Source organism: Rattus norvegicus, chromosome X (genome assembly GCF_036323735.1).
Source record: "Rattus norvegicus strain BN/NHsdMcwi chromosome X, GRCr8, whole genome shotgun sequence".
In the NCBI taxonomy this organism is placed as follows: domain Eukaryota; kingdom Metazoa; phylum Chordata; class Mammalia; order Rodentia; family Muridae; genus Rattus; species Rattus norvegicus.
Window position 1 is genome coordinate 152,269,813 of NC_086039.1, and position 13,611 is coordinate 152,283,423.

Genomic DNA, 13,611 nt, shown 5'->3' on the forward strand with positions numbered 1-13,611 from the left:
CAGTGAGTGTGTGTGTGTATTTTGATGATTTTAATTTTTTCTGTTTGGGTTTTTTGTTTGTTTTGTTTTTTGTTTTTGGATGTTTAGTTTTGGTTTTGGAGATTTCTCTTGTATTGGTTTTTGTTTGGTTGGGTTTTTTTGTTTTTGTTTGTTTGTTTGTCATGATTGGGGGTTTTTTTTGAGAAAAAAACTTAGAGTTCAGCAAGTGGGGAGGAGAGGATCAGAGGAGGAGGAGAGGAGGAGAGGATCAGGGGAAGAGAAGAGGAAGAGAGGATCAGGGGAAGAGTTGAGGATCAGGAAGAACTTGAGGAAGGGGAAGATATATTTACATTTAAAATTATTTTAAGTAATAAAAAATTAAGCATCCTTTGCTTTTGTAATCGCTATGTTTCATGCCATTTCTATGAGCATCAACTCAATGGAATTCAAAACTTTTTCATCTCTGATGTCACCCTGTCCCAATTCTTCAAGTCCCATGTCCCAGCATTAGCCTAGTGGCTTGCAACCTTCTCTAACTCCAGTTCCTGAGAGTCCAAAACCCTATAACAGTCTCTGTAGGCATCAGACATCAACAGTATAGAAAGTAAGTAGTCATTACATAGTCATACATGCAGGTGAAAAAATAAAATAAAATAAACCATACACACAAAAATTAAGCATTAAAAACCCTCACAAAATGGAAATAAGCCAGGCCTAGTAGTACACACCTTTAATCTGAGCACCGTCGGAGTATAGTCAGGGGGATATCTATGAGTTGTGGCTAGCTAAAGCAACACAGGAGACCATTTCTCTAATATCAAAACAAAAGATAGAAATTATAGAAATGACAAAGTAAGATGGTTGGGGAGATGTTTGAGTTCTCAAAAAGATAAGACTGAGAGCCGTTGAGGGAAACAACTGGTGCCTATCTCTTTCCTCTACACCCATTCATTCATCTATGTTGTACACTTGTGCACACATCACACTCACAGAGAAAGGGAAAAGACTAAAACAAAAAACAAAAACAAAGAATGAACTCAGACATAAGATATTCTCATATTTCTGTAACTAAAAAGAACTAGCAATGTTTGACAAAAGCAACAATGATGTTTTCTATAGCATAAAAACAAATGCATCATTTTCGGCCTTGCTTTGCCATCGGGCTGAGAGAGTCCTCCTAAACTTTCTCTACAGATCAGAGAAGACAGAGGATGGTTAGATGCTGACTCTGGAACTGCCCTTCCCACCTCTTCTATACGTTTATACAATTTGCTCTCTATATTCTTCTTCCCCTGGAAATTTTACCAATTTTCCTATTGAATTTCCTATATCTTTCATCCAAATATCCTGATTATTTATGGTGACCATCTCTCTGTGTTTTACATTTTGATTTAGAGTTTGGGTTATAATCTTTTAATGTCAACAGTGACAGTTCTGTTCTTTATTTTGGGTATTAAATTATCAATTTTGTTGCTCTCACACTTTCTCAAATGTTTTATACTCATTTCTGTTCCAAACATCCTATGCTTCCTAGCAAGTCTACTTACCTGGATGTGCCTGTTGAATTTTCTTTCTGACTGCAGAGTCTATGAGGTGATTGCTTGTACTGCAGTAACTTCACTTTGGGGGACTTCACTTCTGGATTTTAGAAAAGTATAATGCAATGTAACTTCAGGTTGAGGCAAGTCGAGGCTGATCAAGAAGACTCCCTGTGAAACAACAGTATAGAAAGTAAGTAGAAAGTAGACATAGCTTCCCTCCTAATTTGTTTTCTATTGCTGTGACAAAATATTCCAACCAAAAGCTACTTGGGGGAAGGACTGGTTTATCTGACTCATACTTTCAGGTCAGCTCACTATTGAAGGAAGTTAGGACAGAAATTCAAGGCAAGAACCCAGAGGTAGGAACTACAACAGAAGTTGTGGGGGAATGCCCCCATTGCTTCCTCAGTTTTCATATACAAGCTAGCACTACCTGGCCAGGGTGATAGCAGCCACAGAGGGCTGGGCACTCCCACATCAATCAGCAAAACCATGCAGCACTTGCTTACAGGAAACCTGACAAAGACAATACCTCGATTGACGGTCCTTCTTCCCTGGTGATTTCCCAGTTTGAGTCAAGGTAAGAAAACTTAAGCAGCATACCTCCCTCTTGTTTTGACAATCAAGGTTGTCCCCACCCCAGGAAAATTGGTACAGCATTCTCTTCCTTGGTCCAATGATCTCGGATGCTAATGTCCACATATTTCTGCAGCTCATGAAGGAGAAAATTCTCTATCAACTTATTTACTCTTGAAGAATCCAAGGCTTGATATGTTCCCAACAATTGGCAGTTACAACATCTGTTTTCCTAAGAGACATAGAGAGATTGGAGTTGAGACTGTGTATCCAAGTATCTCTTTTCACTTGCACAGCTTTGTAATGCACAAACATCAAACCATAAATTGACTTCAAAATTTAAAATTCTGCCCAATTTTCCCCCATTTTATTAGAAGCATCTTCAAATGTATTGCTGTAAAGATCCTGATTTTAAAAGTTACAAGATTTATTCCATGTTTAGTATTTATATAGCTTTCTCAGAAGTTCAGTGATCAGATTAAAACCAGTTCCCAGCCTCAATTTTGAAGAATTAATTTCTTTTGAATAATTAATTGGTCAGTTTCAATGAATAATAATAGTCTAACCAAAGTGCATATTATTATTTTCTTATTTATGTGACAAAATTACCATTTACCAGGTGAAAGCATTATCAAATATAAATCTTTCAAGCCAAACTGACTTTCATTTCCTTCTATTTGACAGTATATTGTACTTTAGTCAGCATTCATAAGTCAGGTTTCAGTACTAAAGGAACCCATCAAATAGCAATCAATTCTGCTGCAAGACTTAGTGGCATGCATCCTTGTGTATATTTATTCTCAGTCATATCAGCCTAGATGTAAAAAATAGGAGTCATAATAGCAATACTACAATTGCATTTCTGTGACCTGTTTCATCCCATATAATCCAGAGAATATTGTAGTCTCTTCTGTTTCTTAAAACTATTTCGGAAGAGTCCCCTAGTAATGCTTAATGAGTTCTCCTCTGATGGTACTTTCTATTTTTCCTGTCCCTATTCTGATATCTCTTATCTCTAAAACTCTATTACTACTTCCAGATAAACAATGCCTACTAATATCTCTGTCTTCAAATTATATCAATGCTGTCATCTGTGTTCAGGAATTCCTATACGGGTGCACAAGCCAAGCCACTGCCATGAAGCAATTCAAGATGCATACTCTCGCTAGTTGATACAAAAACAGTTGGTGTCAGCTCCACTGCTTGGAGAAGAACTTAGGCCAAGTGCAAGTTATGCCTTGCATAGCTTCTCTAGCTGCTCCTCTTAGATGTTGAATTTCATCAGGAGGCCATGGTTAGGGACCCAGAGCACAATCTGAATGGCAAATGCTACATCAAGTTTTGAATCAGTCTCATCGTCCTAAGGTGTCCTCTAACTCTAAACCACACTTGCCTGAAGTACCTATTCCAGATATGTTCTTTCATGACATGCCTCTCATCTCATTCATTTCTCGTGAATAACAAACTTATGTCGATCTTTTTCTTCCTTGAGTCTTCTGAATGTGACTAGATATCAGTTGTGAAAATATCACAGGAGTCTCTCAGAAGGTTTGGATACCATCCATTCTAACTATAGTTGTTATCATTTAAATGCAAAAACACTGCCGGTTAATGTTTTTCTGCAGCAAGCATTACCTTGGTATGTTTTTAGATGGGGTCTGCACCTGCTAGGCAGAAGCTCATTCTACAGCTGAGAACGCCCTTGAACTTCTGATCCTCCTGCTTCTACCTCCATGCTGGGCTGGGTTTAGGAGGCAAGCATCTAAAACACATCGCATTATATTTTTTCAAATAACTGTTTTAAAGGAGAGGTCAAATCGAGGTGACATTTTCAGAGAAAATGACATGAAAGAAATCTGACATTACAGTGCCCCTGGGTCGAGTGTGAGCATGGCCAGGAAGAGGACTTCAGGCGGGCGCTCTGTTCCCAAGCCTGGTGCCCTGCTCTCAGAGGTCTTCTACCAAGTATTTGGTGGAGTTCCTGGCAGGCAAAATGTCATTAAACGGAACTATGGTCATCCCAGATAACCGGAAAGGGCTCATGTACATCCAGCAGACAGACAACTCCCTTATTCACTTCTGTTGGAAAGACAGGACCTCTGGGATCAAGGAGGATGACTTGATTATCTTTCCTAATAGTTCAAGCAGGTGCCTCAGTGCCCCAGTAGAAGGGTCTATGTGCTCACGTTTAAGACTCTTCTTCTGGATGCAGGAGCTCAAGACTGACTAAGATGAGAATTGCAGGAAAGTCAAGTGTCTGAACAACTCCCCTCCCTCCCCTTGGGCACTGGGAGCAAGTGGGAGTAGTGGCCATGAGCTTTCAACACTGGGTGGTGAGGACAGCCTGTAGAGCCCGTTGGGGAACATGAGTCACAGTAAGCTTATGCAGCTCATCCGACAGCTGGCCTTGGAGGACTAGGTGGGCTTAGGGCCCTTACTGGGCCAGACCTGGCCAGCTTGCTGGGGAGCAGTGGACCTCTGTCCAGCAGCTCTTCATCCAACTCCTGGAGCCAGTTGACAATCACCCCATCCTCTACCACCTCTTCTGCTAAGAGCCACCCCAGCCCCTTCTGCCCCAGTAGCTGCCTCAACAACCAGCCTGGGTGCAGTACCCAGCTCAGGTAATGGAAACAGCACAGCAGCCAGCCTGACCCAGCTCATCCAGCTGAGCGACCTCCAGAGCATTCTGGCCACTATGAACGTGTGGGCGGGACCAGGAGGCTGCCAGCCACTGGATCTGTTAAGTGTGCTGACACCAGAGATCATGGCACCCATCCTTGCCAATGCAATGTTCAGGAGCGCCTGCTGCCCTACCTGCCCTCTGCGGAGTCTCTGCAGAGGAGATCCAGAACATATTAAACTTGCACCAGTTCCAGCAGACCCTGGGTATATTCAGTGCAGCCTTGGCCTCACGACAGCTTGACCCTCTCGTGGGCCAGTTTGGTCTTCCTACTGTTGGCTGTAGAGGCCTCTAACAAAGGTGATGTGGAAGCATTTGCCAAGGCCATGCAGAACAATGCCAAATCGGACCCCAAGGAGGGCGACACAAAAGACAAGAAAGATAAAGGGGAAGATATGAATCTAAATAAATTATTTGCTGTCCTACTCCAGGTGGAACTCGTAGTTGTGTGATTCCGTAGTGGCGATTGTGATTTGTCCTTCTCTTCCTGCCCCACCTCACCTCACTAATAAAGTCCTCTTTTGTACCTGTCCAAAAAATAAAATAAAAAAGTTTAACTTTAGCAGTATCTTGGGGTTGGGGATTTAGCTCAGTGGTAGAGCACTTGCCTAGCAAGCTCAAGGCCCTGGGTTCGGTCCCCAGCTCCGGAAAAAAAAAAAAGCAGTATCTTATAGGGCATTTCAGCTAGGATTGAGGAATAAAAAAGCATAGAAGGCTCAAGTTACAAAACCATGAAATATAGAAGAAATCAATACAGAGACAACAGACAGTTATTTAATGGAAGGTAGGGGCCAAAGTAGGGCCAGACATGCTGAAGTAAAGGCATGGAGGAGATATCATTTCTGCTGAGTCCTCCATATATATTCATTCATTCACTTACTCACTCATTCAATAAATATTTAGAAACTATCTACAGTGTTCCCGACATTGGTGACACAAGCACATAAGCAATAAGCAAAAGATAAATAATTTTTGTAGCATAATTTTATTTATTTATTTAGTATTAATAATTTATTTACATTTCTTTTTATTGGATATTTTATTTCTTTTTTATTTATTGGATTTTTTATTTACATTTCAAATGTTATCCCCTTTCTTGGTTTCCTGGACATTTTTTAAAGTTAAGTTTATGTTCTAGTGGGAAAGACTAACAACTTGCTTGATGTTTTCATGACATCAAAGGAAGTATCATGATTGTGAAATTTAGAATGTGAAGCAGAAGAGATAAAAGATGCCAGCATGTATAAAGCAGTAAGACTTGAAGAAATAATGACTTGAGTTTTTCCCCAAGAAATCTTGCCAGAAATCCCATTGGAGTGTTTTGGGTGGCAATATGATCCGTGTGGTACACAAGGAGGGACGTTATTTTGTGTTGAGACTTAATTAAAAGAAGACAAGGGTAGCTATTGGAAAACAGGTGAGAGAATGAAAACCTGGATAATGCAGGAGTGATGAGAAGTAGCTACTGGACTCTGAAAGAATTCGGTATGTGATTAGGACTGAGAGACCCCCAGTGTGGGACGGAGCGTATGAGCATCGCAGAGAAATCCAAAAGACGAAAGATAATGCCACAACATATCCCCGTAGTGAGGACAAACACCACACACTTTCAATTTACCTAAAGTACAAGGGTGAAGAAGACATTGTCCTGCCTAGATACTACTAGCAGTCCAATGAAAAAACTAACTGTAAATAAATAATTCTCCTGTATTATAAATGACAGTAAAATATTAAACATTCAGAGCCTGTTCTATAACCAGTGCAAAACAAAAAAAGGAAAGAAAGAGGAAGTATATAAACAACTCTGTAAGAGCACACTCACACAATTTTTTTTCAATTTTTAAAAGGAAGATTTAACAAGTTTCACTTAGTACAATACATCTAAATGGAATTCACAATACAAGGTGACATTTAAATCAAAGCCCCAAAATTCCATACAAATAACGTGACCAAACTTCTAATGTATTGGTATCACATCTCAAAATTGTCTCAGATCCTTAAAAAAAAAAGTGTACACTCACGTGCTTTACAGGGTATTAAACCAAAAAGCTAGAATTAACAAACATGCCAAATGTTGTCACTTTGAACAATAGACACAGGTCCTATATTTTTTTTACAGAAAAGCATGTTTTTCAACATGCATTTGAAGCTTTCGATGTGTTATGGTATGAGAGCAACATTTAACATAAGTGAAAGTGCTTTAAACCTAAATATGCTTTTACTGTCTAAGTACACTCATATAAAATAACTAACTTCAGGAAAGCTGAAAGTGGATTTGACAATTATGGTCAATACTGGACTTGTTATTACATCCTCGATGAATATTTTCAGTGTTGAAAATTGCTGAGATTAAAGTTTGAAAACAATCTTAATTTTCACTTTACAGTAAGCATGAATCACAAGCTTGTAATGCTAAACTGTTAAACTTAAATTTTGTTCTCTTAAAAAAGAGGAGAGAGAAGAAAGAAAGAAGCAGACCAATAGTGATCAGAAGCAACTGTATTTCCCATTTACCAATCATACTGGATATGCTGGACATCCATGCTACTGTATTCAGTTCCTCTAATGTACTTTTTATTCCTGTAGATGCTCTTTGATGCTCCCCGCTTCCTACACAAGGTTTGACTGATAGTCACTTGAGTTTTCCTGAAGAATGTGGTCATATCTTCTCCATACTTTTCTTACCACCATAACCACCTCCATAGCCAGCACTCAACTGCTGGCTGGCCAGACCTCCATAACTATACAGGTTGGATAAACCCATCCCTCCCATTATGTGCACTATCTACCATAAGCACCACCGCTTGCCCCCGCCGTAGAATTCAAAAAGAGCTCTACATAGCTATGATCATAAGCTCCTCCACTCATTCCTGTCGTAGAATTCAGGAAGAGCTCCACATATCTGTGCTGCATTTTTGCTTCATCTTTTGCCATAGCTGCCACATCATCTTCACGAGTAGCAAGCTCAACATCTGCCTCACCCGGAACTCTCCTATTGGGTCCTATTTCAATGTATGCTCTCATGGGATGAAGAGGTGAGAAAAAATTGTAAATATCATTCTCATTGGCTCTGTAAGATAACCCTCTCATGTGTACACAATGCCCTGTGGTGCTCTGGAAACTGAACCCTCCATCTCCGTATCTATGATCAGACATTCCTGAGAAACAGTGGTTTAGGTCTCTTCCAAATCTATCAGACCCCAAACCATCCCTGTCATTATAACATCCATAGTCATCATGGCCTCCATACCCTTCACCATAGGCACCCCGCCTCATTCTTTCAAACCTGGCTCTTCTGCCAATGCTATTATACCCTTTCCCAGCCCCTGGCATGTTAAGGACCTGGGTGCTGCATAGTCATGAGCTTTCGAGGGGGATCATAGTGGGTTCGGACTTCAACTCTGCTACTCTTGAAGATTTCAATGTACATATGCCCTATTCTTTCCTTGTTTCTTTAAGACCCTTTCAGCTATCTCCTGTGAAGCAAACTGCACAAAAGTTCCCCCTGCGCTCCATCCCTTAAAGTCCACTGGCAGTGTCATCCCACTTGGCACAACTGCCAACCCTAAAAAAGAACTGAACAATTTCTTCCTTCCTACAGTCAAATGGGAGTACTCTGAGCTGTACCAAACCATCATTGGCAGTAACAGGACCATTTGGAAATGTATGCTTTAACACCCAAACCATTTCAACACTGCTGGATTTGAATACTTCAACATATCTGTGTACCATGGTTTCTCTGTCTTTCTTTTTTATTGGATTTTTTTAAAATTTACATTTCAAATGTTATTCCCTTTCCTGGTTTCCTATCCATAAGCTACTTATCCCTTCCCCCACTCCCTTCTATGAAGGTGTTCCCACTCCCTTTCCACCCCCCTCTTCCCTCCTTCCCACCCCCTGACATTCCCCTATACTGGGGGATCCAGCCTTGGCAGGACCAAGGGCTTTTCCTCCCACTGGTGCCCAACAAGGCCATCCTCTGTTACATATGCAGCTGGAGCCATGGGTCTGTCCATGTATGGTCTTTGGGTAGTGGTTTAGTCCCTGGGAGCTCTGCTCAGTTGGTATTGTCATTCTTATGGGGTTGCAAGCCCCTTCAGTTCCTTCAATCCTTTCTCTAATTCCTCCAATAAGGATGTCATTCTCAGTCCAAGGGTTTGCTGCTAGCATTCACCTCTATATTTGTCATTCTCTGGCAGAGCCTCTCAGGAGACAGCAATATCAGGCTTCTGTCAGCATGCACTCCTTGGCTTCATCAATATTTTCTAGGTTTGGTGGCTGTATATATAAGGGCTGGATCCACAGGTGGGCCAGGCTCTGAATGGCCACTACTCCAGTCTCTGCTCCAAACTTTGTCTCCATATCTCCTCCTATGAATATTTTCATCCCACCTTTTAAGAAGGACTAAATATCAACACATTGATTGTTCTTCTTCTTGAGCTTCATGTGATCTGAGAATTGTATCTTGGGTAATTCAAGCATTTGGGCTAATAGCCACTTATCAATGAGTGCATACCATGTGTGTTTTTCTGTGATTGGGTTACCTCACACAGGATGATATTTTCCAGTTCCATCCATTTGCCTATGAATTTCATAAAGTCATTGTTTTTGATAGCTGAGTAATATTCCATTGTGTAGATGTGCCACAATTTCTGTATCCATTCCTCTGTTGAAGGGCATCTGGGTTCTTTCCAGCTTCTGGCTATTATAAATAAGGCTGCTATGAACATAGTGGAGGATGTGTCTTTGTTATATGTTGGAGCATCTTTTGGGTATATGCCCAGGAGTGGTATAGCTGGGTTCCTCAGGTAGTACTATGTCCAATTTTCTGAGGAACCTCCAGACTGATTTCCAGAGTGGTTGTACCAGTTTGCAATCCCACCAGCAATGGAGGAGCATTCCTCTCTGTCCATATCCTCACCAGCATTTGCTGTCACCTGAGTTTTTTTTTTTCTTTCTTTTTTTTTTTTTTCTGGAGCTGAGGACCGAACCCAGGGCCTTGTGCTTGCTAGGCAAGCGCTCTACCACTGAGCTAAATCCCCAACCCCATCACCTGAGATTTTTATCTTAGCCATTCTGACTGGTGTGAGGTGGAACTCAGGGTTGTTTTGATTTGCATTTCCCTGATGACTGGGGATGTTGAACATTTCTTTAGGTGTTTCTCAGCCATTTGATATTCCTTAGCCGAAACTCAGGAAATGTTCCCCAGTGCCCATGTGTTTGAGATTCTTCCCCACTTTTTCTTCTATTAGTTTGAGTGTATCTGGTTTGATGTGGAAGTCCTTGATCCACTTGGACTTGAGCTTTGTATGGGGCAATAAGAATGGGTCAATTTACTTCCCAAAGACTATATATGGACTGACCCAGGGCTCCAACTGCATATGTAGCAAAGGATGACCTTGCTGGTCACCAATGGAAGGAGAAGCCCTTGGTCCTGCCAACGTTGGACCCCCAGTGTATGGGATTGTCGGGGGGGGCAGAAGGGGGGTTGGATGGGGAGGGGAACTTCTTTATAGAAGGGAAGGGTGAGGGGTTTGGGGGCTGATGGACAAGAAACCCGGAAAGGGAATAACATTTGAAATGTAAATAAGAAATACCCAATTTTTTAAAAATGGAAAAAATAAATAAAAAAACGAACAAACAAAAAAATGAAAAAAGAATGGGTCAATTTACATTCTTCTACATGCTGACTTCCAGTTGAACTAGCACCATTAATTTAAAATGCTATCTTTTTTCCACTGGATGGTTTTAGCTCTCTTCTTTTGGTTTCATTGAAAAGAGATTACTTTCTTGCCTTTTCTGTGATATAATTTCCTTCCTTGTATTGGAGTTTTCCATCTATTATCCTGTGTAGGGCTGGATTTGTGGAAATTTGGTTTTGTCATGGAATATCTTGCTTTCTCTGACTATGTTAATTGACAGTTTTGCTGGATATAGTAGACTGGGCTGGCATTTGTGTTCTCTTGGTGTCTGTATTACATCTGCCCAAGATCTTCTGGCTTTCATAGTCTCTGTTGATAAGTCTGGTGTAATTCTGATAGGTCTGCCTTTATATGTTACCTGACCTTTTCCCTTTACTGCTTTTAATATTCTTTCTTTGTTTTGGTGTTTTGACTATTATGTGATGGGAGGAGTTTTTTTTTTTTCTGGCCCCATCTATTTGGAGTTCTGTGGGCATCTTGTATGACTATGGGCATCTCTTTCTTTAGGTTAGGGAAGTTTTCTTCTATAATTTTGTTGAAGATATTTACTGATCCTTTAAGTTGGGAGTCTTCACACTGTTCTATACCAATTATCCTTAGGTTTGATCTTCTTATTGTGTCCTGGATTTCCTGGATACTTTGGGCAAGGAGCTTTTTGCATTTTACATTTTCTTTGATGCTTGTGTCAATGTTTTCTATGGTATCTTCTGCCCCTGAGGTTCTCTCTTCTATCTCTTGTATTATGTTGGTGATGCTTCTGTCTATGACTCCTGATCTCTTTCCTAGGTTTTCTATCTCCAGGGTTGTCTCCCTTTGTGCTTTCTTTGTTTCTATTTCCATTTTTAAATCCTGGATGGTTTTGTTCAATTCCTTCACCTGTTTGGTTGTATTTTCCTGTAATTCTTAAAGGGATTTTTTTTTTATTCCTCTTTGAGGGCTTCTACTTGTTTACCTGTGTTGTCCTGTATTTATTTATTTATGTCCTTCTATCATCAGCATGAGATGTGATTTTTAAATCCAAATCTTGCTTTTCTGGTGTGTTTGGATATCCAGTATTTTCTTTGGTGGGAGAACTGGGCTCTGATGATGCCAAGTAGTCTTGCTTTCTGTTGCTTAGGTTCTTGTGCTTGTCTCTCACAATCAGGTTGTCTCTGGTGTTAGCTTTTCTTGCTGTTTCTCACAGTGGCTTGACCCTCCCCTAAGCCTGTGTGTAGACCTGTTTTCTTACAGCTGGATCTGGGTACAGAGAGCTGTGGGAAAGTTTCAGCTCCAGGTTCAGGCAGAAACCGGAAGGGTTCTGTCCCAGTCAGCTCCTGGGTTTGTGTGGCCGGAAGCCTTCAGGCGGATTGCTAGGAGCAGAAGAGTTTGTGTTACCTCTGCTCTGAAGTGTGTCATCGCTCCTGGTGACTGGTTTTCAGCTCTGGTCACAGCCATAAACGGAAGGATCCTGCCCCTGTCTGCTCCTTGATTCCTGTGTCTAGAGGGCTTCAGGCCAGTTCCTCCTGGGCCAGGAATGTGAGCAGCATTGTCCGCACTTCTGAGAGTCCAGGTCTCTCCCCCATGGGATTTGGGTACACAGAGCTGTGGGACCAGTTCAGGTCTGGGCGGGTGCAGGCAGAAAGCAGAAGGCCTCTCTCTTTCTTTAAAGCCAATTTCACTTCATCTTCAGATTCAAACTCAACAAATGCTTCATCACTCATCTGCCTTCTCTGTTGTAGACGAAAGATGTGCCATTTTGGATTTTACAATCAGAGAAGCAGAGCATCACTTCCTCAGCTGATCAGAACCAGGGTAGGCCTCTGACCTTCACCACAAAGCCCTCCCTGCCCTCTGTGGTCAGCATCATGGTGACCAATAGACTCTTGGTGACAAGTTTGGCTCAGTGCAATTTCAATGTAGCCTTTGACCACATTAGAGATTCTTCCAGCAATATGGTGGGCAGAAATACTTTAAAATGATTGCTACAGGACTTCAAGACCAGGGGATTTTACTCTTTCTTCCCTCAAACAGCTATAGCGAGGAGAGAGACTATTTCCTCACACAAAATTCTTGCCATGGTACATGAAGACAATTGCAAGAGTTTTCATGATCCCGGGAATGGTGGCACATGCCTTTATTCCCAGTAGCTAGGTGACAGACGGAAACAGATCACCATGTGTTCAAGGCCCGTCGAGGCTGAATACTAAGACATTGTCTCAAAATAAACTTTAAAAGTAAAAAAATTAATGGTAGTAATGAGAAGCAGATGTGTAGTCCAGTAGCATCTCTGCACATGCAAAAGCCATGCACATATACTATTTATCTTGTGGCTCACTTGATGGGACATGTCTTTTATAACAGCACTCTAGAAGAATAGGGAACTCAAAGATAGGCTGTACTAATTGTGAGTTCTGGCCACCCTGCCATACAAGAAAATCTGTCCTTAAAAACACTATCTTAAACTATTAATGATATGTCAAACATTACAACTGGTTTCTAGAAGAATGAGACCAATAACAAATACAATAATATGAGCAAAGAGGGGCCATGTAAGAACTAATGGTGAGCATGCTGAGAATTGAAAGAAATGCTCACTCAAACATGTGTACCTGAAGTGAAATAACTACACAATAGGAAAAACTACCTAATAACTTTAAAGGGAAAGAAAATCATGAACATCATGAAAATCATGAAACTATGTCTAAGGATAGTGACTTTGTGAAGTACTGAAATGTTTGAAAGCCCTGAGCTTTCAAAGTTAAAGCTAATGTTATGCCCCCTAGTCTATGGTGAGATTTGTAGTGGGCCCTACTGGATTCTTAATATGTTGTGGCTACTCCAAAGACCCTAGTTCAATGGGTCATTTCTGTTTACTATAGCCTCAAGGAATATGGCCCTTGATCCACTGTCTTAAAGCTGGAGTTCCAAGTGCACTGAGATTGTCCTGGCTGGGGCAGTCTGGGAACTGGAAGCCTAAAGTACTCTTTATCCTATGCCACCTGCCTGGGGCACCTCACCCTTTGTCTTCCAAGTGCACACTTCCAAATAAGTCTTCTTTGTGCCATTCCACCTGGACTCATCTTGCTTCTGTCCTCACTTATCCCATGCCACAGACAGATTCATATCCAACTGTGAAAGATATATTTACACTTTA

The 13,611-nt window shown here is 41.1% G+C and overlaps 2 pseudogenes; one reads left to right on the forward strand and one right to left on the reverse strand.

Moving 5' to 3' along the window:
• Positions 1-1,395: 1,395 nt before the first annotated feature.
• On the forward strand, positions 1,396-5,228 carry Adrm1-ps2 (ADRM1 26S proteasome ubiquitin receptor, pseudogene 2; annotated as a pseudogene).
• A 2,207-nt stretch (positions 5,229-7,435) lies between these two features.
• Hnrnph1-ps3 (heterogeneous nuclear ribonucleoprotein H1, pseudogene 3) lies at positions 7,436-12,324 on the reverse strand (annotated as a pseudogene).
• Positions 12,325-13,611: the final 1,287 nt, after the last annotated feature.